Source organism: Pinus tabuliformis, chromosome 5_1, assembly GCF_031772625.1.
Source record: "Pinus tabuliformis cultivar Carrire ecotype Pingquan chromosome 5_1, CPIR1, whole genome shotgun sequence".
In the NCBI taxonomy this organism is placed as follows: Eukaryota; Viridiplantae; Streptophyta; class Pinopsida; order Pinales; family Pinaceae; genus Pinus; species Pinus tabuliformis.
The window spans coordinates 443,382,978-443,409,912 of record NC_142305.1 but is presented as its reverse complement, the minus strand read 5'-3'; the positions used below and the strand labels follow the sequence as shown (position 1 = coordinate 443,409,912).

The 26,935-nt window shown below is 35.3% G+C and overlaps 1 pseudogene; it reads left to right on the top strand.

Annotated features, from left to right (window-relative positions):
- LOC149165369 (thioredoxin-like fold domain-containing protein MRL7 homolog, chloroplastic) overlaps window positions 1-25,428 on the top strand; it is a 98,341-nt pseudogene extending 72,913 nt beyond the window's left edge.
- The last annotated feature ends 1,507 nt before the right edge of the window (window positions 25,429-26,935 follow it).

Below are 26,935 nucleotides of genomic sequence, written 5' to 3'. Positions count from 1 at the left end.
AAAAGAAGGACCCGTTAGAATTTTTTCGTTTTTTTTTCAGAGAGAAAATCCACATATGGCCGAAGCCTACAGATATTTTTACAATACGGCCCAAGCCAGAGAATATGGCCGAAGCCAGCAGAATACGGCGTAGCCGTTAGAATTTTTCGTTAGATTCTCATTAGAGAGTATTTTCGATTTTAATTCTAAGAGAATAGGTCCTATAGACCAGGTACGCCATAAAGGCTGTGAAAAGAAGCAAAAACATATGAAAAGTGACGAGTTCATCAATTTAAAGTTTCCCCAAGGCAAATTAACAATTAACACCCCAAAACAGCAGCTCTTTTTCTGGGCATTTCCTTCATTACCTAAACTCGGTAATATCCTTGTTCACCACAAACATTCCTCAAATTTGCTAATATTATTCCAAGAAAAAAACAAAAGCCTTGCATAAATCCTTCAAACTTAATAACGTCCTTAATTTTGACCGAAAGTCACGAAAGACGATCAGTTGAATTCCAATTCTGAACAATAAGCAATTACAGATATCTCTGTAATATGAATAGCAATTACTTCGCTATCAGATAGCCAAAATTCCGTGTCCCCAAAACAACAAAAACCCGCAAGGGATCCAATTTTAACACGGAAACCCACAAGTTTCATCCGCTCGTTTACAGTCCCAACTAAAACCCAACAAAATTCATTCGTTTGCTTAAAATTCCAACCAAATCCCATAAACGGCAAGTCACAGGTGCACCGAGTTCTCCTTATAAAACAGACACTACCCATAATATGTCAAAATAACAACTTCCCGTATTCGAAACTAAACAAGCCCTCCCATTTCTTGCCCACGAGGGTTTCTATTCAATTATAACAGACTTAACAGCAACCCATCAAAGCTCACAGCTGGTAATATCAGTTCTATACACACTTGGAACAAATGAAAATAAAATAATAACAATAATAACGGGAATTTGAAGCTCAAACCTTGTCGGAAACTTGAGCAACTCGAGCAGGAGTTTCAGTAGTATTATCGGTATTCTCGTGGCCCAGTTTCGAACCCGATAACCCCTCATTTTTTTCTCCGTCGCGCATCGGGATTGTCTTTCCGAACAGCTTAAACCCCGGATCCTTCATCTCAGAATTTACACTACACTGCAAATTTAATTTCTAAATTTAAAATATAATCAGAAAAGATATATTACATTCTCCAACACAAGTTCCGGGGTTCGAATCTCATTACACACGATCACAAAGGAACCGACCGACTCCCCCTGGACTCTGATCAATAACAAGTAATTTGATTTTGCCCGCGGAGAAAGAAATAGTCCACCAATCCTGCCGCTCGCCGCCGGAAAGGCTGTCTGCCGCCGGCAGCGCGCCGGGACTCACCCCCAGCCACAAGTTCTCGTGGCTCCCAATTATTCCGTAATTAATATATTTGTTAAAAATTAATAATAAAGTCCATCAAATTCGCTTTTCATTGCTTCCGGAGGCACACGTCAGCTCCCGCCACGTCAATCACCCCTATCCATTCATTCCGCTTTATCATAAGTAACCTCGGCCCCACATGGGCCCGCCTCCGAAAAGTTGACAGCTGGAAGCGAGGTGTGGGGCCGGCTGCTTTTGGCCAATCGCTTCGCCAGGTGGCCCGTTGCTGGCCTCTCGTGTGACCTGCACCGAATGCTATCCAGAAGGTAATGTCGGGAGGCGCTTACACGTGTTCGGCGGAAAGCGACAAGGGAGAGAAAGCCGAGGCGCTTTATGTTTGAAGTGGGAGAAGATTTTTCGTCTATGGTCTAGTATTCCCTTAAAAAGAAAGAAACTCTTACGATGCTTCTTCCATATTTTTTATTTTAATTCATTGTAATATTAATCTTAATTTAATTCCATATTTTTAATTCATTGTAAAAATTTAATCTAATTTAATTCAACGTAGAATTTAGATACGATGGCTGAGAAGTAGGTTTGCATTTTTAAACTTTACTTAAAATTTTAAAATGTTTGGAATTACAAATATTAAGGGTGAAATTGCACAGTTTTAGTATGATATAATTATTATTTTAAATATATTGAAATTATTCATGTGTTATAAATGATAAAAAATATTAATTTAACTTTATATTATATAACTAAAATTTATTAATAATTATTTTAAAAATAAATTATAAATATAAAGTAAATATGTAAATCTAAATCACATTATATTTAATTTTTTTTGGCATTTATTAAATATTTAAAATTAATTATAAATATAAAATTAATTGATTTTTTTTTATAATTACAACATTTATTAAATATTAGTCTACGGGGATTGATGGTGAATAGACTACTGTAAAAAGACACTCCTTGCAATAGATCACTGGTTCAAATCCTCGATAGATGGTTAGGTAGTATTATATAGAAAAAAACATTTATTAATATTTAAAATTAATTAAAAATAATAAATTAATTGATTAATTTTTTTGGATAACCTATTGTAATTATTTTCTATGAAACCTCAAAAGTGAAAAACTCTAGTTTTAATGGACTAAATCGTAACTCAATAACTTCAAAAAGAATTAATATTATTTTATTAATCTTATAAAACTATTATATCCCTAATTTATTTATTTGTTTAGCATGAGAAATGTAACCAGTAAAACTCTAGAAAAAATATTTTTTAACGTGACAAATGTAATATGCAGAACCACACAAATTTGTAGGACTTATATATACGTAAGACTTATATATTTATAAAATATAAGATAAATGCCTCGCATTTCTCAAGAAAAGGACCTACATAATATTATAATTTGGAATGGAACTATACGATATGATTTTTTTCATTATCATGTTTCCTTTGTTTAGGATGGTTGTAATAATCTCGTTCTTATGTTTTTGCATTTTCTAAAAGTTGAATTATGGTAGGCAAATGTGATTTTTTTTTGGGATTAACTACTGAAATGTTAGAGCAAGTTATTTGTATGGAAAAGATAATATTTTTTAATTATAAATTTGATAAAAAATTTAAAAACTAAATATTATTAATATTTTAATAGGATTGTTTTCGAGGTATAGTTTAAATGGTGATCAATGTGATATAAAGTATTTTATAAATAAAGAGATTCAAGGTTCAAATCTTCCGGAGTAATACAGTCTATGGAGAAGAGGACAAGTTGTAAGTCCCAAAAGTATAGTGGTAGTGGCCAGAATCAACCTCGTGTCACACAAGTACGAGACTGACCCAGTTATCAATTCCTCTAGGTACAAAAATAAGTATTTTATTCATATTAATGTTTTCGCAATAGAATAACATTTTTAAATTTTGTTGCCAAAAGATTCCATCTAAAGTTGCATTTGGCAAAGAATCTATAGTCAAAATTTTCCATCTTCCTATGGTTCCTAGTTCAAGGGAAAACCTTAACCTTGCACAACATTTAGAAACACAAACATATGGGTCGCTCCTGTTATTCTTTGTGTCTTCATGAAGTTGAAAATGTGGAGCACCTCTTCAATAGTTGTCCCTATTCCAATCATTTGTGAAGCAATCTAGAAGCTAGCATGAAGAGATCAAATTATGATCTATACAGTATCCCTCGCGACATTAACAATTGGAGAGCTCAAGATTTTAATAATCCTATCTTGAACTACATATGGACTTTCCTTCTAGGCTTGCTCCTTTGGGCTGTTTGGAAAGAGAGGAATTGTCACATATTCAAGAACCGCTCCCTCCCTCGTGACTCTCTTTGGATCATTGTTCAAAAGAATGTAAAGGAATCAATGTCCATACAATCTTGGCCAGATTAAGACCGAAATGCCTCGAGGGAGGAGGCTTTGTTGCTTCAAAGTTGATTCCCTACTCTAGGAGTCACAATTTCCCCCACTCTTCACCCTGCTACAATGCCTATTCCCTCCTCTTGGAGCCCTCCTCCCCTAATTCTCTAAAGCTCAATTTTGACGGCACTTCAAAAGATAACTCAGTCGAGGCAAGCTATGGACGTATCTTAGGGATCATTTGGTATCATCTATCTAAATTTATTCGGTGTTTGTGGGATATAACAATAATAATGTAGTAGAATTGAAAGCCCCAAAAGAGGGACTATTGATTGCCCAGACCCAATACTACACCAAACTCATGGTGGAAGAAGATTCTCATTTCGTTATAAACATGATCCAAAAGATCCTACATGGCACCCAAATCAATAAAATATCTCTCAGTTGGAGACTTGAAATCCTACTCATATGAGTAGCATCGCTCCTTCCTTCCGTTTTGGGGATCATCCCTACTCACATCAGAAGAGTTGGAAATAAAATTGCATATAAGTTAGCTAATTAGGTATGTTCTCACTAACTTCGCAGATCTCCTCCTCATGGCAATCCTTTGAAGACTCTCCCGTCAACTAAGAATGTTGGACCATATCTAAGCAGGACAAATTTTGTTGACTAGTCTCTTTTTATTGTATTCCTTCATTCTCTTTGTCTGTATCTCTCAGTCTGTAATTGACATTTATGGTCCAGTTTTTAGTTTTTATATCAACAAACAAAATATGTCCTCTACTCTTTTTAAAAAGTTAAGACTATAAGTCTCATATAATTTTTCCAATATTGAACCCACGTAAAACTGTATAACTTAATACACATTTTATATTTTCAAACAATAAAAATAAAAATAAAAGACTTTAAAATTAGTTTAATTTCAATTTTACTTAAATCATTAAAATTTAAAGTCAATAAAACTCTTACATTTTATATCATAACCATTTTTAAAAAATAGTACAAAATTAAATAATAATACCCTTATCCCTTTAAATACCCTTTTCAATGTTTTTTTGTTTCTCTTGAAATTACTTTTAAAATCACGCTATAAAATTGTATTATACAATTCCTTTTATAAAATATTAAAATTAACAAGTGCCATAAGCACTGATTTTACGAATTTTTTTTCCAATGATTCTAAAATCCTCGTAATTTATAATAAAAATAAATAAATAAATATCACATAAATATTAATTTTGTTAATTTTAAATTTTTTAAATATTATTTTAAAAACATGCTTATTTATAATATAATAAAGGATATTTTCCTTTATTCGGGTGGACACGAGTTAGAAATAGTGATGGGGCGGTTCCACCATTGTCACCCCACTCCATAAAAGGGGAGGTATGGTTGTTTTTGTCTGTGATTAAATTTTTATTTTCATGATAATATACAAAATTTATTTCATGTGGCATTTATTGTTGTAGCATACTTTTCGAGATTATTCCATGGCTCATAATTCAACTTTCATTCTCCCTTTTCGCCTATAGATTCTCATTGTTGCCTTAGCCAGTCAACCTCTGTGCGCTTTGAAAAAAGAAAATCCCCCCTTCCGGTGTAACTCCAATCGTTTTATTGTTGTTTCCTTACTATATTTAGGGGTTGGACTAGGTCCTCCAGCCCTGGCCCTCCCCTCCTCTTCTTCGCGATGATATTTTTTCACATCCTAATTTCGAAGTTGTTGGCTTAAAGAGATCTTTTTTTACATAGGATGGCTAATTGAGACTGTTGAGATCTCCTCCTAGTTGTCTGGTAGAGTCACCCTTGGAAGCAGGGTCTCCCACTACAAGGGTTAACTCATAGGAAATTGGTCTTAGTTCTCACCTCAACAAGGAAACAAGTTTGAAAGCGGTGGGGTTCAGGTAATCCTCTTTGCTACTTACTCTATTCCCACACGCACTTGGTTGTGGTTGCATGTTGGTATTCCTTTGCATATTATTGGTTTGTTCCTACTGTATAAGCCCTTGGTGAATTGGGGTTGGCAGTTTGAAAACTGGGTTGATGTTGGGCCATCCCCCAGCAACAACCTTGAATTTCCTTTTGGTCAACTTTCATTTTTGGTTACATACCATTTGTAGCTTGCTTTATGGGATTTGTTTATGTGGTAATTCTCCCCCTAGGCACTTGCTCCTCCTTTTATTCTCTCCCTGTGCTCCCCCCCTCATTGCACCCGATCTCGCCTCCATCTTCTCTTAGCAGTTTTCTCCTAGCGCATATTTGGTTCTTGTTCCTTGCATTTTTCCCCTCTACTCTGCTTCTTTGATAATAATGTGCCAAAGGGGCTACAGTTGCATAGGTGTTACCAGCTAGATGGAAGGGTGGAGCGCTCGTGCTCGCCTCGATGCCCATAGCGCTGCCAAGCAATTTCACACCCAAACTCCTAAAGAAAACCAACAAGAAATAGGCAATGTAGACACATAAGTTCATATTGATCATGAAGAATTCATCGATGCTAAAGTTCTTGCATCAATTATTGAATTGGTGGCAGACTTAGGTCACACTCAAGGCCGCCAAAATTAGCATCTGTGCATGATTGAATTGTACTGGAACATTAAATCCTTGCTCAGCAAGGTCCTTTTGAAACGTAATGAATTTGAGAGGGAAATTATGATGCATCTTGATGAACTCCAACTGGAGCACAAAGATATGGGATTAGAGAACATGGACATGGATCTTCGTTTAGCAAGGATCAAGGATTTTCTTCGTAGGGACAAAGGCCAGCCTCTCCTGGGACCCCAACTGATCGAATTGAGGTTTCTACCTCATCTTGAGCTATCTACATGGCTCTTTGTTTAACATTTTTTTATTCTACTTTCGGTCTTTATATGTTATCAATGTTTTGAGGCTCTCTTGCCATTATGATTATTGTTTTTCGAGTCTATCTTCATAGTTTTTTGGACACTATTCTGCTGACAATTTTAATGCTTACTCGGGCATTTACACATATTATTTTGGAAAAATACTTTGATGCTTCAAAATTGGTATGGTTTCCCTAATGACTTAAAAAATTGTAGGCATTTCACATTTTTAGATATTCCAAAGTCAAGGACGAGCCATATCCCAATTAATTCTACTTTATTATCAGATCTAGACCCTAACCCCAAGCTAAAAAGGAAATACTGATGGTTATTTAGGTGAAATGCAATTCTCACTCCACAAAAATCCTTGACATGACTCTTGGCTCCGTCAAGAAAAGCCCAAGCTTTTAAAGTATCAATCCTAGGCCCAACTGAAATTCTATTCTTCTTCTTTACACCTTCTATATTGAGTTCCTTCATTGTTATTTTTTATTTTTGTACCACATGTCGTATATTTGGGACTTGACTATCAAAGATGGTTCTATTCATGCATAACCAAATATGCCAAAGGACCAAACCTGCAAGGATGGAAAAATGCCCCAAGGTTGTGGTTTTTTTCCACTTTGTGACACATTCCCCTAATGATCTACACGACCACAACCCAACATAGGACTCATCAAATAAGATCATTCTCCACACTGCTTGTGAAAAATCACAATCCATGAACAATTGTGTCATTGACTATTGATTATCGCAATAAATTTGACATCTTGTAGACCCTTCCCGACCATGTCTTTGAAGATTATCTTGCATGAGGATCTTGTTATTTAGTGCTAGCCAAAGAAAGAGGTTAATATTTAAAGGACAGTGCCATTTCCAAATGACTTTATACCATTGAAAAGGTTCTAACTCTACTTCTTGTGTCACCATCACTTCATAAGCTAGTTTTTCTATAACCATCTCATACTCTTTATTCATTTTCCACAAGAGTTTGTTTGGGTGTCTACTCGGTCTAATTCCATTATGTGTGAGTGACAAAACAAATTGTGACCATTCCCACGCTAGGTTCCCTAAGAGGCCCAAATTGTTTGTTGATCTGCAAGGTCTCAGAGACATCTCATTGGCTCCAAGCTCAACCGCTTCAGAAAGAAAATAAATGTCTCTATACTTTAATGCCACTGCCAGATTCAAGGAAATTCTTTTCATGCCATCACCTCCTATCCATAGGTCCTTGCTTAAGTCTATTTTTCTTCCATATCTTATATGCTATAAAAGACCTCTTTTGATTATGTCAAATGTTGACACCAATGCCTTCCAAATATTTAACCCTCCCTGTTAAGACTTCTTCTCTGATTGAACCCATTCTTTGACTTTTTTATTCTTCCAATACTTGTCTCGCATTAGGGTTCCCCAAAGGCCAACATCAAACATACTCCTCCAAATACTTTTGGCAACTAACACCTTTGCAAAAATGAATTTTTTTTTGAGCCCCCATCCTCCCAATTTCTTTGGGTTGGAAATCTGTTTCTAGCTTGCTAAATGCATCCCTTTCTGTCTTTTTCCTTTCCAAAGAAAATGGAAGCATAAAATTCTAATTTTGTTCAAAATTGTCCTTGGTACACTAGCTAGGGCCAACTAATAGACTGATATTGCTTCCAAAACCGATTTAACCAGGATCAATCCTCCCAAAGAGAGTCATCGATAACACAAATTATTAATTCAACATTCCACTTTCTTTATCATTCATAACTAATCAACCACAAAAGTTTTTAAATTTAAAATTAAATTTTCAGGGATATCAATTTTATTAAACTAAATTGAGAAATACACTTCACTTTATTGATTTTTTAAAAATACATATATATATTTTTTTAATTACAAAATTTTATTAAGAGAATAGATAAAATAATTACTGAAGTAACTACTATCTTAAATATGACATAAATATTTTAATTATGTTTTTTAAAATTTGGAAAAAAATTAAAATTGTAAATATTAATTATCCATTTTGTATATATTTTATCATTCTTGGATTGCTTTCCCCCGCTTATATATATATATGTGAGAGAAAAGTGTTTTTTATCACTAAATTTATTTATGTTTTCCAAAATAATATTTAAATAATAAAAATTACAATTTCATTAATAATTATATAATTAAATTTATATATATATAATTGTTTATAAAATATATTTTGAATGTAAATTTAACAATACATATTTTCAATTTTCTTATTATTATTTATAATATAATTGTAATTAACAAATTGCTACATTTTTACTTAATCAATATTAATTGAATATAATTCTAAAATATTATAATTAATTTTAATCCCATAAGTTAATAGGTATAAATTATACCATCTTTGTCGGCATATGAGTAAAAATTAATTTAAAATATTAAAACTAAGGTATTGAAAAGCATGTAATTATCATTAGAAATTTTTAATACAATATTTCAATTGAACATTTATCCATACCATTTATCATATAGGAAAAAATTAACATTTATAAATTAAATAAATAGAAAACCAAAAAAATTAGTTTAAAACTTTTAAAAATAAAATTTAACGAGTTGAAAAATTAAATTTATAGTAACATTTTCCCAATCAAATTGAATTGTTTAACCTTAACGAAATAAATTACTTATTGACATATTTTTATAAGAATGAGTAAATTAATTATTGACTTATTTTTGTAATATCGAATTATTAATTAATTGTTTAGTCCTAATAAAAACAGTATTTATTGACTTATTAGAAATTGACTCGTGGGTTTGAGATTAAAAATAAGATATATGAAGTGATAAGGTTGATAGTTTCAAGTCAACTTTAACACGTTAAAATATTAATAATTGGGAATAAAGTTGGCATAATGGATTCAATATTATTAAATAGTCATATTCATACATGGTGAAGATCAAAAACTTATTAAAAAAATAACGAATATTCGCTTATTCTTGGAATAATATTATATAATAATGAATACAAATAATTTGGATAAGTTTATAACTATTTTAACAAGGTAATAGTGACAATTTAGTTAGTACCTTCCTTAATATTATGTTTTTTTGGCTTCTTGTGGAATATAGAGTTATGCATACTAGGTATTAATATTATAAGATTTTTTATTATACCTTTTATTAGAAATTAGTAGTAAGTTATTATCTTGTAAGACCTTGACTGCATATTCATATTTAGGGTTATGATTTTGTAGATTTGTATGAATTTTTTTGTTGGCAATTAGTTTTATTATTTTTTAAGAAGTATTTAAATTTGTTTTATTACAACACCATGGTAAGATCAAAGAGGTGTAAGTCTTAAAATTTTGTAGGCTATGTGGATGATGATGTATATGGTGTTTTAGGTTTTTTTTATGGTTGACTATACCTATTTTTTTAATTATTATTTTCAATTCTTTTTGCTTTGGATAAGATTGGAGGCCTTGAAATGGATCCATTAGGACACAAGGTTTATGGGAGCCATTAGTTTTGTAGGGGTGATCACATTATGTAGGGCTTATTGTGCTCATGGTTTTAAGTGCATTTATGGTTTTCTGACATGATCATGTTTTACAAAGTTTGTGTGCATCTCTTTAGTCGTGGAATAGTATATTTAGTTCTCCATGGGATAGTTTCAGAGTTTACAACAAAATTCATGTTTCTCTGGGCACTTCATGGATTCTAATGCACAGGGATCCATGGTAAAAAATTCAACAAGGGCTCAATGTGATCAATACGATAGATACTTGACATGCCACGTTGATTTTTTGGCCAAAAAAGGATAGTTCAAGCAAAATTTAGCTTCCAAAGAGGAATGTGGGCATAATATTCCATGAACAAAAGGTGGCAAGGCATCTTTTACATTGCACGTGCTATATTCTATGTTGCATGTGGAGCATGGAGCCCCTTGTGGCTCATGCATACCATCTCAAACTCAAAAGAGGAGGAATGTTGGAGTTCTAATGCCCATGCAAGCCAAATCAAACCTCCTCAAGATAACACGTGGGAATAGAAAAGGCGGTCAAATGACAACAGCCTAAGTCAATGATCTAGATTGGATTATTATATTATTTTTCATCCATCTCAATTCTTTTAGGGTGGAAAAATCAAGGAATCAACTTACAAGAACTGTTTTAAGGGTGGGACCAAGTTTGGTGAATTGGGTCAAAAACCTTTTGGGGCTTGTATGAGCCTTTAAACGATATTTTTAGGAGTAAAACTCTTTGTCCTAAGTTCCTAACCCCATGATGCTATTCTACACTCGAAGACCTTTCCAATGGTGCATGAATCATGTCAAATAGAGTTTGGATGCAAAAGTTATGCCTCTTGGAAGTTAACCTATTATGAATAACCACCACAATTTGAGAGGATGCAACATCATCCCTTGTGGCTCATGGAAAAGGAGCTAGCCACATCGGCTCTATGAAAAAGACTCTAGAGGGGTCAAGTTATATCTCATGTTAGGGGTTGAATGGGTCAAATTTTAACCCCTAGTTGGCCATCTAGTTGTGTTATAATTAGGCCACTAAGACGAAAATGGGTTTCATTCTATCTAATTGCATTTTACTCCATAGAAGAGAAGAGTAGTAAAAAATGGATAGAGAGAGAGAGAGAAATATAGGGGGTTTGTGTTATATAGTAGCCCATGGGCCACAAGTATCAAGCAACTCTGTAGAGAGTGCCTTTCCCTTTATATTTTGCATCATTTCCATTCAGACAAAACATAGTAGAGAAGCCTCACCTCCAGTTGGGGATTCTCTTGAAATGGTTTCTCAAATCATATATTTTTGTTCATTTGATTTATGTGTGTCTTTATGTTCTATATTTTTCACATTTCATCTAATGCGTGCATAAGCTGGAAAAAAATAATAAATCCAAAAATTTAAGGAAAATTAACCCTCATAGTATAAATTTCATATTTTAGTCTACTATTATTAGATCTATTGTGATGAATTATCTAATGAAATATCCATGGAAGTTTGCATATTGAATAGGTATCAAAGCAGGGTTTTTTGGGTTTTGTGGAAAGTTGTACGGGATCATATTGATTTAAGTAGAAAGTTAAAAAACCCTAGCCATGATTGATGAATCAGTTTATGATAAACCTCGACATTTAATAGAGGAGAGATTTGCATGGTTGGAATTGAAAGTTGTAGACATAAAGGATAATGTGAGCCTCCTCATGTCAGCCATAACCAATAAGCTCAAGTTGTTTGGATAATATGAAGGTTCTAATGCAAAGGTCAGATCTAAGGGGAAATTAGGGGATCAGGAAGAACTAGAGGAGTCAAAGAAAGTCGAGAAGGAGTATTCAAGTTTGAGCATCATGAACCATTCATAATTTTTCTTCAAGATGTAAGCAAAGGTGGACATCTAGCTTTATCAAGGTTCACCGCATAAATGAGGAACATAAAGTTTCATTTGCTCATTTGAAATTAGAAGGCCATTCCCTGACATGGTGGGAAAGTTGCACGAAAACCATTAGGCTAGAGGGGGATCCTCCAATAACTAAATGGAACAATTTTAAAACTACCATAAAGTTACAATTCTAACTTATTGACTATGCAGAGTACCAGTGGATCTATTGGTATTATGTCATGCAGAGATAGGGGAAGAGTGTATAGGAGTACACCTCATAATTCAGGAAAGAGGGCATAATGTTGTGCATCTCTCCCAAGAACCCATACATACTTTGTTGAAATTGGGTAGCTTAGGGAGGTACTCCCACAAGTCCTTGGTGCTAGGCTTGTGATGAGAAAACCCACATAGGTATGAGTTTGTGGGAAAAGTACCCAAGTTTGGTGTTTTGACCCAAAGGAGTGGGCGTGGAACCTAAGGAAAGTAATTTAATATTCTAATTTGTTGTTCAGTGGTGTAGAGGGGTCTCTTGAAGGACAAAGAGAGTTCCTAAGTCACCTAAAGGTCAATTAGAAATATAAGCCAATGCAAAGTGTTATAGGCAATTTTGTCACATCTGATCAATGGACCTCCTAATGGGATCAATAAACATCCTATCCCCCCTTGACATCATCTTTGCATAAATCCCTAAGCATGTATCTTTCATTCCCTGGAGTTTTTGCCTGAAACTACATCATCTGAGCAAATTTTAGGACTAACGCACCCTGGCCTATTGTTGGACAATTTTCACCTATAGGTTTCTCCATTGTGGCATGCATTGATCACCTACAAGTTTCTCCCCTTTGCACCTGTGTTGGTTCTAGAAATTCAGGAAAAAGAGATAAAATTTAGAAGCCTCCTATTCCATAAGCTTCCAGAATTGTTACAACCATTTACCTCAGATATTCAGATCCTATCCTACCCTGCTTTGGAGTTTCCATCCCTTATCCTTTGATCATGTCCTCCCATCAAAGGTGTATCTAAAACCTTAGATTGGTATTTGGATAAGAACTCCCAACTTATTCCACTCCTCTATATATTTACAACCTTCCATATGCAATTGGTTGGCCTTTTGAGAGTGATGTTACCCTTATTTTTCTATGGTGAGAGGTTTCATTTCATGCATTTAGGGTGATTGGAGGTGCACATTGTGACAAGGAAAGGATAAGTAAGCCTTGGAGGAGCTCTTCTATGAGATCAACACCAATTTATGGTTGTAAACTCCTTTCATTTATATTAATGCAAAGAATTCTCTTTTTTCCTATATTTGATGTTGTTATTTCATATATTTCAATACCAAGTTGATCTATGGAATAAAGTATATGGATGTTATTGCATAGATCTCGTAGTTTCTTGGTTTGTGTCATCTGACTGTGCAGGTTCTAATTTTGGCAATCAGAGATGGAATTGGAGCATTCAATTGAAATGAGGAGCGAAGCCCATTTGGAATTCCAGGTAGGCTTCATTACATCATATATTTACTTTAAGGAAAGCATTTGGTTCCTTGTTTATCTATTGTTATAGGTTAGCCACCAAACCTAGGGGAGATACTTTTATCCACAATTGTAAATCTTGTATAACAAATTGGTGTAACACACTCCTCCCTTGTCTACCCAAGTAACCGACCAATCAGGGTAAACATGTGACGAAAAGCTACTATGGTTGGATTAAACCTCCTATGTGACCTTAAGGAAGTGGAATCAACATAAACATAATAAACAGACCTTCCACATAAACTACAAACCCCCTGAGAACCATGCCAACACTTCAGGTAGCTTGCCCCTGGGTCCCACTAAAACTTTTGATCACTTTCCCTATGGATGCTCTCATGCTATGGGCATGCCAACATCTAGGGACCTCTGGACGCTCTCACAGGCCTGCATGCTAGTGTCTAGGGACCAATTTGTCTAGTTTTGTGCCAGCGTCCCCAGGATTTGAGCCACTTTTTCCGGCCCAGAGCCCAGGTCACTGCCCATAATGGAATGATATCTTAAGAGTTGTAAAATAATAGGGAAAAAATGAAGTAGAAGCAATTAGTTAAACAAGCCCTTAACTAGACCCCTACTAGCCATGACAGGCATTTCGTCAAACATATCACAAACATGTAATCTACAAGTGTAAACAACATAATTAAGCATAGGGATCTCATACTTATCTGAGAATCGCTAAGAACCATTGTTCCCTCATGTCTTTTGTTGCATTATCATCTATTAGGTCATAGATACATTGTCCATTCATTTACAAGTAAAAACATACTGAGAGCCATACATAGTTGATGTCATAAAACATACATATAACCAACATAGTAACAATAGAAATACCATAAATATATCATCCATAAAATCCACATATAAACTAGTACATTTACACATGAAAATCAAGGGAAATAATTTCTCATTAATGAATGAGAAAATCAACCGAAGAAGATGGGACTACCACGTTCCACCCTACCATAGATTGGTTGAGCCAAGTCTCTCTCAGCCAATCACCCCTGTGCCATATTCCAAGCATGAGTGTGGGACTCATAACCAACTGAAAAGAGCCAAACAAGCATGGATGCTACCGGAGTTCTCCACCTACAACGTGAGGAATTTGAGTGCCTCCTAGTCTCTCAGGCTTTACTGTAATCCATATTCCAATCCAGAGACCACTAGGCCCTACATCGAGACTCACTTTTCAGGATTTACTATACATCCCATCATGGGACTACTAGGCCCAACAGAGATAAATCCACCTCTTTGCTTTACAATATATCCCGCCATTCACCAGCAATGATTCCTAGGACCACCAAGGCAAACAATCTTGGCTTTACCGCAACCCACAGTCTGGCTCAGGGGATATTGGGCCAATGACTTCACCTTGATCCATAGTCCGGTTCAGGGACCACTAGGCCATGTGTTTTTCATTTCAAAGATCCACCCCACTTAGCTTCGAATCCAACTAGAAATCCATCTCAACCGAAGCATGAGAACCTGTTGTAGCAGCTACAAACACCCTCCAAAATTTTGCCTCAGCTTGATTTTGGAGCCTCCTTAACAACCATCCTCAGTTGCATGTCTTGCATCGTCAAGCATATAGGCTTCAGCTTTTTCTTAGTGTCTTGTAAGCCTGTACATGTCAGTTTGCTTCACTCCCCTCATAGGTTGTCTTTCCGGACTTAGACCATGTGCTGGCCAAGAAACTCCCCCAGAAAATTGCGTAATTCTGGAAGGGAAACATCCTTCCCTCCATAAATTGCGCAAATCAGCTGGCTAGCCTATTGAGCTCAAGAATTGCACAAATCAATCTATCAGGCTTCCCTCAGAAAATTGCACAATTCTAGAGGGGAACCAACCTTCCCTCCATAAATTGCACAAATCTGCCTGGTAGCCTGCTGGGCTCTAGAATTGTGCAGAGCAGTCAAGTAGACTTCCTCCAGAAAACTACGCAATCTAATCCAGGACAGCTACTCAGCCCAGGAATTACGCAATCCTAGGAGACCGTTACCTGTTCCTCCCAGAAATTGCACAATCCCTTTGGGACAACTAGCCCATCTCAGCCCAGGAACTGCACAAAGTTTCATCCTAGGCTTGTAGATAGATGCATGTGCCTTCAGGTTGACCGATCCCCTCCGGGACTGAGCTAATTGATTTGCATGCATGGGATACTCTTCCCGAAATAGAAAAAGGCAACATGCAAAAGGCATCCCTAGATATAGGGATCTATTCTTAGCAGCGAGAGGTTACATGAAAAGCTCTTTTCAGAAACCTCTCGCCAAGTGCACTTTTTCCTAGATTTGTGGCATGCACGTCATAACCTCAATCTGATCAAAACTCATCAACCGGACAATGTAGAGCTCATTCCTCACACCGGACTTGCATCTCTGACATCCTACATTGCATCCAAGAGTCTTTGGCACTTTTAGCTTAGCTGTTTTAGGGTAAGTCTTCTTTTCATGTCTTGCGCTGTGTTTCTATCGCTTTTTGTGTTTCACTTTGTGTGAGTGTTGTCTGCTTGATTTCAATGAGTGCTTGTATTGTTTTGATGTATGTTAGCTTGTAGAAGCATCATTTCAGTTTTCATTTGCATTTCACTACTGTCGCATTTTTTGCACCGATGGCCGCCGTTGTGGGGACTCGCTTCACACACATGCATACTTTCCAATTTTCTTAATCATGCACTTACTATTGCATGCATGATCATTCACTCTTGTTTACACTTAGTATCACCATGCATTCAGACTTCTCATGTTTTCAGTTGCCCGTTGGCGAGTCTAGGCTGCCTTAGCTTGGACCTTGCCTCGCCCGATTAGCATTGCACATTTCTAGAAGTGAAGGCTCTACCTTCCCTCCAGAAATTGTGCAAGTCTAGCCCAACACTGACCTCCAGGCTTTCATTGCGCAATTCTAGGAGGCAGTGCCTTATTGGTCCCGAAAACTGTGCAATGTAGTTTATTGGTTCGCATGTCACTGCTGACTGAAATTGCGCATTACACAGTTTCAGTCCTCATTAGGCCAGGCTGGATTGTGCATTACACAATTCTAGTAGTTAGTTAGCCTCCCGATAGCCTAGACCATGCTTTGTGCAGTTTTGGGAGTTTGTCTTCTAGCTTCCCAGTGAAAATTGCACAATCTTCCAGACAATCACACAAGTATGTTGCATGTCAGTCCTCCAGTTTGTTTTTGTTTTTGACTGACAAATTTCTTGTCATAAGTGTTGCTATGTCTCTAGGTATCACAGGTGTTCATCTGCCTCTCAGCAGCATAGGTACAATGGCTTCTAGGAGAGCAGAGTCAAAGACATCATTTATAGCACAACTGGGGATGCAGCCGATCAAGTGTTTATGAACTTGCCTATCTATGAAGACATCAAGCTGTTCATGGAAAAGGATATCAAGATGAAATGGCAGCAGCATCACAGTGAGCAACACTATTAGCAACAACAGAAGGTAGCACACTTGCATGCAACAAGTGCAAGAGGAAAGTTGTGGACAACAGAGAGGCGGAACAAAGTTGCAAGCTCAAGAAGATCCACTTGTGATGAAATAAACTTTGGAGACTGAAGCTATGAGGTGACGACACAACAAGAGGACTGCAAGAAGGGAGAGAGAGTGAAGAAGAGAAGGAGTTGTAGGTTCTCAAGCGACAACTAAAAGAAGAACAGGAGCTGCACAGATGAGAGAAAGAGTTGCAGCGGGAACATGCACAACAGGAGTTGTAACATGCACAGATTAATGAAAATACGCCCATATAGGTTATGAACCCATCTAGTAGATGGCATGGAGTAGATAGGGTGAGCAGTGTTGTCGATTGGTGGGCTCTAGTATTGCAGCAATAATGCTGCAACTCCTGGGACTCCTGTAACAGCCCAAAGTAAATATAAAATTAATTTTCTAATTAAAATCAGAATCAACAAATAAGTACATACCTATATTACCTGTGATCGATGTCTGCTAGATGACAACAAGGTTTTGGGGACGACTCTCCACCCAACCGTAGGCTCAATTGCGCAAGGTTTTGCTACAACTGGCCACCCCCGAGCCCTCAATCAACGTACTATTGCCAGTGACTCCTGTCTTAGTACACCATTCTCCCAAGAGAATGAAAGATAGACTCTCGGAATGATGGAATGCAGGAATACCTCTCATCTTCCTCACCATCTATTAAATAGAACAACATTGGAAGGGGAACCACATGCACACATTCCATGTGTCTACATGCAACTTTCTTTTGATTTTTAGATTTCTTGTTTTATTTCTTTACTTTTCTTTTGATTTTTAGCTTTCTTGTTTTATTTCCTTATTTTTGATAGTTTTCTTGTTTTATTTCTATTTATTCTTATTTAGAGTTTTAGTATGGTTATTAGTATTTTTATTTTTATTATTTTCATTTATTTTCTTGTATATATTTTAATATAATTTATTATTTAACATTTATGATTTATTATCTTTATTATTTATTATTATTTTTTCATTATTTATTATTTATTATTATATTATTATTTTTATTATTTATTATTTATTATTAAGGGGAGGGATATTACATACTCTCCCACTTTAAGGAACTTTGTCCCGAAGTTAAGTTGAATTATTTATTATTTTTATTATTTATTAACTTCATGTTACCAACACCCGCTGCTGAACTAGTATAACTAGTAGGCATCGAAAGTCCCCAACACCCCGAGAAATCTCAAGGAATCTCTGTCCTTTTTCCCACTTTCGGCACCAGGCTAAGCCTGACCCGGTCTGTATCCTAGTCCAAGGCTGGCCCCAAGGCTCACGCCTGACTCAGACCTCATCTGCCCCAAGGCAGGCATTCGGTCTGGTACTCAATGACCCCGGGCATCTCACAAGGCTGGCCCACTTCCTGCACAACTACTTAAGGTGCACAGCCCCAGGCATCGAAGTCCTTGACATCCCTTCCAGACTTCGGCATCCCAATCCAATAATAGGCACCTAGCCTATAACATCAGGCACTTGGCCTCCTCAAGATGGTCCCATAGCTCTTCAAGAGCTATCCATCAAGAGCTATACACAAGACAAAGGAACCACTGGCATATGTAGTGTTGATTGAGTTTTGTCCCCAGCCCATATGGTGTTACTTATTCTCCCTCGTGCATATGGGCTCGCACGAGATCATCAAATAAACCGGCCCTCTCGGCCCATTTGTGGAGTCCTGTGAATCATCACATCTCAACATGCATCCAATGCATTAACCGTACCCTCATAGTATCATAGGAAATAATCCACATGCCAACTCTTGCATGTCATCATGAGAACGTTAATCTTTGTTAATCACAACATTATGAATAATAAGGAACTGCATGCTCATGCATGTCATAGATTTGTACGGAACTTTCACATGCTTCAGTTATACCATCAACATAATTATATTTAAGACATATCATGACTTCTCATAAATGAACCACATGTCAATAATCCTCATATTATAGCATCATAATTCCTATGCCACGTTATGCATATCCTATCCATCATGAGTATTGAACATTAAATACCTATCATCACTTAGTAAATGAATGTGTCAATATACCTTGACATAACGTCATAATACCTATGCATATCGCTATTATCATATGGATACATTATCACTATAAGAACCATATGTAAATCATTATCTTCGTACCATGAAACATTGTCAATATGTTTTCATCAAGTTGTCAATTATTTTTCAATAATCATTTCGACTTCTTTCTACTAGGTAGTTGATCATTTACACCAACAGTATAATCATATAAGTATATCATTAATTTTCACATGAGCCTCGTCATCTTGAGTCTTAATCTCTCGTCATATATTGTTCCTTCCCCAAGGAAATTTTGGTGAAATTCCTTGTTTAAGATATTACTAGTGATACCACCATCATCTATCTCAAAATTAAAATCCCTTGATTGTACATCCATTTACCCTTTGGCTTACTGATTGCAATATCGCTATATGCAATCACATATAAACATTTTTTCGTCATGATTTAATTTTATATCATGCTTAATTTACTTGCACAAGGATTTGTTGATCCATGTTGACTTATTTAACAATTAGCACTTCATCCACAGAAATATTTTCTTATCTCGTCGAGTTCATAAAGTTCGTAGCTCAATACCACTTGATTGCTTTATCATAAATTCAGTTTCCTCAAGTTGGGCAAAAGACTCTTTCTTATTAAATAGTATCATTATTTTAAATTTTGAAATAGTTGGAAACACTACTACCATCATTGTCCATTTAACTGTGAGGTGTTATGTGGAAACAACCTCTTTTAACTTTATGGGAAGTCCTACTCATGAAACGATGAGTGAAAATTAGTCAAGTACAACCTCTATTAATTGACTTTCACTTCTTTTGTCACTATGTACACAATCCTTCTCAAGGTATCCTTATAAAATTTCTAGCAACATTCCTTCCTATCTTCCTTGTTTATTATCACTTGGTCATCATGGAACTTTACACCTTCACATTTTTAAAATATGTAGATCATCATTATGACCATTACCCATCATGTTTCTCGCTCCACTCATCAATACCTTTCTTCTTGATAGAACATCCCTTCATTTCCTCCTACCAGATATTATTATATATTTTTCTCCTAGTCTTCCATGTCTATTAGCTTAAAATGGAAATTTCTTTACTTTATTCTATTTTGACTTTAATTTCTCACCTCCAGTCATTGTGGTTTCTTTTCTTCCTCTTTTAAACATAGCACCGATATACCTTGGAAATGTTGTTACTATTTCCCAACTTGGGTAATACATAAAATCTCCTGATCATACATCTTGTTATCCATAATTCATTCATATAGTTAGTCACCTATGAAATATTTACAATGTGGCTCTCCCATTGTTATAGATGTTGTTATGCACACAACTTATCTTCTCCAATCATTCTATTTATCATACCTTCCAGGTTCCTTAAAATGACCTTCATTATTACCATGATTTTTCAACTTCCCTGGTTGATTGCCAATATTTTCTTCCTTAGATATACCTTATAGTGATACCTTTAGAGTACCAAGTGATGATTATACCAAACTCTTTCATTATGTTCTAAAATAGGTTGTCTCTTCTTACTGATTTCTTACTCTTGTTGTGATACTTCTTCGCTACCACCGTAATTATCTGATCCAAGTTAGCCATAATCACATGAATTATCATTAGTTATCATCCCAAAAATTTGCAAGTTTCTCCTTTCCATTTCTCCTTAGACAACTTTGACCATTATATGCAATTAACCTTGAATCACTAACCTCATGTAACATTATACTCAACTTCTGAACTTTAATCCAAATTTATACGATTTGCCACTGAGACTAAAAGATACCCTCCTGTGGTTTATATATATACTGCAAAACCCAACTGATTCACTCAAGAATGAAGGGAACTTCAATGGTAGCTTGATGATGTTTAGTAAATGAGCAGATACATGTAATCTGAATGGCAATTGCAATGCAAAATTAAATTTATTAGAAGATCATATTGAGAGAGTCGTGTTCTTGCAATAATAGACCAGAGAAATGCCAAGCAACTGCTATCGCTAAAGGACAATGAGAACAACAATCCAACCCAATTAGTGAATAGTATGATCAACATTCAAGGAAGGTCATCTCTGTGTTTTTAGATCAATTTGAACAGTAAAATAATGAACAGATTGCTAGTGAACAATGATCATCTAAAGGTACTAAGATATCAGAGTTTATCCATTGTAAATTGGAACAGATTTCACTATTTTAGAGTACTTCAATTGGTGACAAATTTCAACTTCAATTATCCAAATACTTCAAAAACTGTGTTGTAAAATGAACTAGTGGTGAGTAGTTACACCAGCATTAAAGATTTGTTACAAAAACATGCCAGTATACCATATCAATAGTGCAATCTTTCAGAGAATTATACATCGTCAATTATGGGTAGATTATCACCATCCAAGATTACAAGATTATATATTTTTCCAATGAATCAATGATTCATAACAAAACTATATACTTTTAATTAGGTGAGTCATTTAGAATTTCGCTTTGTTATATGTTTGTAATGGAGAGAACCGTTGTAGTTGATTATAGCACTTTTTATGTTTAGAAAATGATAAGAGGATGCAAGCATAATCAACTCAAGAAAATGAGATAGTGGTTTTACCATGTAATGAGATTCTAATGCGAACAGAGTACCAAAGAACCCGATGTCTATAATGATGCATGAGAAAACCAATGAGGAACTAATGAATGCACCAAACTTTAAGTTATACCAACGTTATTCTGCTGTCAAGAATCCGATTGTTGTAGCTTATTGCCAAGAATATATCAGTCCTTAGATACCAAATTGGATAGCTAATTAAAGATTTCTAACAGTGAAATCAAGTCACCCGCATATGCATGCAATGATCGCCAAACACTGTAATAAGATTCATCAGTGAAGAAGCATAAAATAAGAGCCAAAATACTTAGATTATTGTTGTGATAATTATGCAGTGAATTTTTTAACCAGATATGTATTAACCATGCCAAATTTATTCAACAAAGTTTTGAAGATTATTTATTCATTTCAATCTATGGTTTTGTATATTTTTCCCCTACTGCATGGCATGCAATCAGACCATTGCCAAATTTGAAACTGTGTGATTGATCATGCAAATTATCAATAATCACTAATTTTGTAGTATTAAAACTTAGAGAATTGTCTCAACATAACTTACGTTAGAAGAATTAAATGGACTGCTTTTAAGAAAATAAATCATTTAAACAAATTTATTGAATATATCATGAGATTCTTATGGCTATTAAATGATTACTCTAAGGAAATTTAAGAAATCAAACAACCAAAACAAAAAAAATATTCCACACCATAAAGAAGAGACACCACCACCCGACCCAGAACCAGATTGGATGACTGGGAAGGTTATCCCTCCCCCAACACAAAATAAAATCATTTTATTAATAAGATGGTCCACCTGCAAGCGCATCTGCAAAGGCAACACCATATCAAACCCTTAACAAAGCTTTAATAGCTACCGGGTTTTTTCTTGCATTCCTTAATTACAACATAAGGATCGAAACAATACCAGGATAATTAGCTTGTTCATTCTGGAACTTTGAATTATACATATCCACATGATGATTCCTAAGAAATATACACATGATGATTCCAATATCCCTGTGACAAGTCCGCGTTGTCCTGGAAAATGCTTATTCATATCTTTATTTTTAACGATGTGAAATAATGTTTATGTAGCAACACCAGTTCTGTTCCCTCATACTAATGTGGTAGGTGCAAGCCTTGAGAGCTTAGTTCCCAGGTTCGGCTGGCTGCTAGACCTGGCTGAGGTTTGACCAGACTCCAAACCCTACCCGCAGAACCAGTCTTAACTAAACTTCTGAACCTTTTCTCGACAAATGCAACAAAACATAACGTAAAAGAACATTTTAATAGCAAAAGAAATAGTGCATGCTTCAATTATTGGAATTTCTGAGTAATATGTATGGTTCCAAGTATAATATTATAAATGTTCCACATACTCAAACTCTTTCGTGAAACTTTCAAATATTTTTTTTTGAGATCCTGAATTTTCCGAGTCTTCCCCTCTTTGAGACCCTGCCGAACTTTTTTCAACCTGGTATATGGTCTTGGGCGACTTTTGATGAATAGATATCCCTTGGTCACTGCATAGCAACCTAAGATTTTCTTATTGTAAATCTACTATTTCAAGGATTTTTGTACCCTCTTTGATCAAAATGGGTTCACGATAAAAGAACAAGAAGGAAAAAGGAAGAGAAAGAAGCAACAAATACAACAATTGGCTAAAAAGATGAGAATTGACAACAAAATGATACCATTACACAAATATAGCCAACTAACAATTCCAAGCATTACCTTGAGTTAATGTTTGTGTATATTGTATTTATCAAGATAAAAGACATAGTAGCCACATGGGTCTTAATTAATATTTCTAATGAGAGCAGAGAATCCCATTTTCTGCAACTTTAACCCATCCTTCATTGTTTGTTAATTTAAAAAAAATATAAAAAATATCCCAAAGTTCTTAAGAAATACCATTTTTGTCAAACAAATAGTGGTTAACTAGGCTGTTGCATAAATAGTGTAATGCCAATGTAATTATTTTATATCTGGTCATGAGGACCGCCCAAAATGCATTCTCTCTTCATTTATTCCTTGTTGCATCCTCACCAGAGCTGGGATTATATGCATTGTTGACGTATATTTCTTTAGTTAACTCTCTCTAAAATACTCGAATGGTTATTGTAATGAACCAATCTGGTTCATAAATGCTTTGGTTCTAATGCAATGACCAATAATCATTTACCGAATATGCAACATAAGGACAAAATGTTAGAAATTCATAGAGGATAAAATAATACATATTTGATAAATGGATCAATGAGATACAATTGAGTTTGTTATTACTTAATCAAATAATGGATGAATATGTGTTACAAATGAGGAGTGCATGTATATTTATACACACCGTTGTAGGGTTGGAGGCTCGAGCACTAACCCCAAGAAGGTGACTAGGCCAACCTAGTTGTAATTAATAAAGTGGGTAACACACCTATATGTTGGCTTCATTAAAAACTTCGAAACATCAATTACTGTGTCAACACGTGGCTTTAAGTGAAGATTCATTTGGAACAATGTTCTAAGACACTAATGTGTGTTTTGCAAATTTCAAGTAAAAATGGTTGTGAATCACTATACTTTCGAAATTTAAACATGACACAATTTGTTTGTGTTAACTCACATAAAATATGAATTTTACATCATGTCTCGGATTTCAGCGTAACCAAATAACTATATAAGGTTAAAAATGAACAAAAAGCCTATGCTGAGAGTACTTCGATATTCCACAAGAAAGAAGAGTAAACACCGCTGTTTTGGTAGCTTAGCATGTATAAACGCCTCACTGTTGAAATTTAGCATAGAAATGCATTTGCACTTATGCGAAACTCATTTTTGTGGTGATTCTGGTTTTCGTGCATCCTTTGGCAGCCGGTGATGTTCCTACCATTTAATAACAATACAGTTTTTCACTACATAAATATCCGTTCTAATATTGGAGTGTTAGCTATTGAGTTGAGGATGACAGATTGAGCTTTTAAAATTAGGGCCCAAAAATTTTAATTAAATTTTGCAAAAATTTATGATTAACTTCTCAAATTTTAAAGCCCTAAACCCTTCTGAACCTGCATCCGTCACTACCAAACAGAAGCGAGGCTGGCCAAGGAAGAAAAAAAACAAAGTCTAACGAAAAAACTGATTTAAACGTAAGCGAAGTAAACCTTGGGAATAATGTAACGAAAATCTCCTTTGCAGAAAAGCGTGGTAGGAAAAAGAAGGGGATTGGCTTAGTTGAGGCATTTCTCGATACTTTTCTGCACGATTTGATATCAGAGACGGAGGCCAGTTAGTCAAACAGAAAAAGGTCCACTCCTGCAAATTTCGAGCCTGTAGTTGCGGAAAGCAATAATGATAATTAGGTGGCAATTCTGATTAATACTGTTCGATCCTGCATGGAGGCAATTCTGATATTCATTTTGATGGCAGTGATGATAAGGAGCCGCAACTTGCAGTTGTGGAGGAAGAGGACAATGAAGATGTGGGGGATAGGTGGAGAGTCAGGGCCTCTGATTTCTTTAAGGAGCCTTTGATTGCAAATGTGGTTGGCGAAGATGGTACCTTAATAGACTAGAAAGGAGAGGCTGATAATTGCATCATTAAGGAAATTTGCAACATGGAGTGGGACAATGTGGCCTTTCATCCAACTCGTTTGGTTGTTCTTGTGTTCGAGAGACATACCAGAATATGTGACAATTGGAAAGCACTCAAAGAGTTAGAGAAAGCTTTTCAGGTCTATTGGGAGTCCCACAACAAACTGCCTCCTCGAACTATAAAAATAGATGCCAAGATAGAGAAGGATTTGGCTTCTGCTCTTAGAGTTAAAGATACCCACATTTAATTAAAAACTTATATTTCCCACATTTAATTAAAAACATTCCAGATGCATCTTACTGCTTTCTAAATCTTCTGGATACCATTCTAGCAAATGAAACAAAAATCTGCTAATATTGGAAATTACTCATACTACGCAGTCAATATGCACGGAATAAAAAAAATTCGTGTATAGGGAGGGTTTGTAGAACATGCTGCTTTCCTGGAAGTAACCATCTTGTAACTTTCAAAACAAGTCAAGTTAAAAATCCCAACAAAATAATTTTTTTTTCTTTCTAAGATGCCCATAGGCCCTAAGAGTTGAGCCAAAGCTCTGATACCATATGTAACAGCCCAAAGTAAATATAAAATTAATTTCCTAATTAAAATCAAAATCAACAAATAAGTACATACCTATATTACCTGTGATCGATGTCTGCCAGATGAAAACAAGGTTTTGGGGACGACTCTCCACCTAACCGTGGGCTCAATTGCGCAAGGCTTTGCTACAACTGGCCACCCTCGAGCCCTCAATCAACGTACTACTGCCAATGACTCCTAAGTCTTAGTACACCATTCTCCCAAGAGAATGAAAGATAGACTCTCGGAATGATGGAATGCAGGAATGCCTCTCATCTTCCTCACCATCTATTAAATAGAACAATATTGGAAGGGGAACCACATGCACACACTCCATGTGTCTACATGCAAATTTCTTTTGATTTTTAGATTTCTTGTTTTATTTCTTTACGTTTCTTTTGATTTTTAGCTTTCTTGTTTTATTTCCTTCTTTTTGATAGTTTTCTTGTTTTATTTCTATTTATTCTTATTTAGAGTTTTAGTATGGTTATTACTATTTTTATTATTATTATTTTTATTTATTTTCTTGTATATATTTTTAATATCATTTATTATTTAACATTTATGATTTATTATCTTTATTATTTTTATTATTTATTATTAAGTGATTTATTTATTATTATTAATTATGATTTTTGCATTATTTATTATTTATTATTATATTATTATTTATTATTTATTATTAAGGGGAGGGATATTACAACTCCCTTCTTTACTTTTATCAACCCGGTAGTTCGTAACAAACTTGGAAGCGACGGTGCTATATGCACAAGTACTAGCTCTTGCTGCAGGCTGTCACTTGATCAGCTGGCACAAGTCCGCTAGGAGCTTAAGCCAACTTCTATGAGCTCTCAAAAGAAGCTTTTAACTGTGATGGATGAAAACTAACTCAACCAGAGGCTAATCTACTTGTAGAAAGAAGTTGAAAGCTAGAAAGGAACACAAACCCTAGCAAACCCTAGTTGTACCGACTAACCCTACTGGTGCAAGTAAAAGGATGAAAGCTACAAAAATGGATGCCATTGACTTCTACAAAGGTAAAATGCATGTGACTAAGCTATTTCTGAAGAGAAATATGAAGAAAACATCTTTTTGCATTTTTGAGTAATTTGTCAGAATTATCTTGCATGTGCTTTAACTATTTTTTACTGTGCAGAGGTTGACTGGCGAAAGGA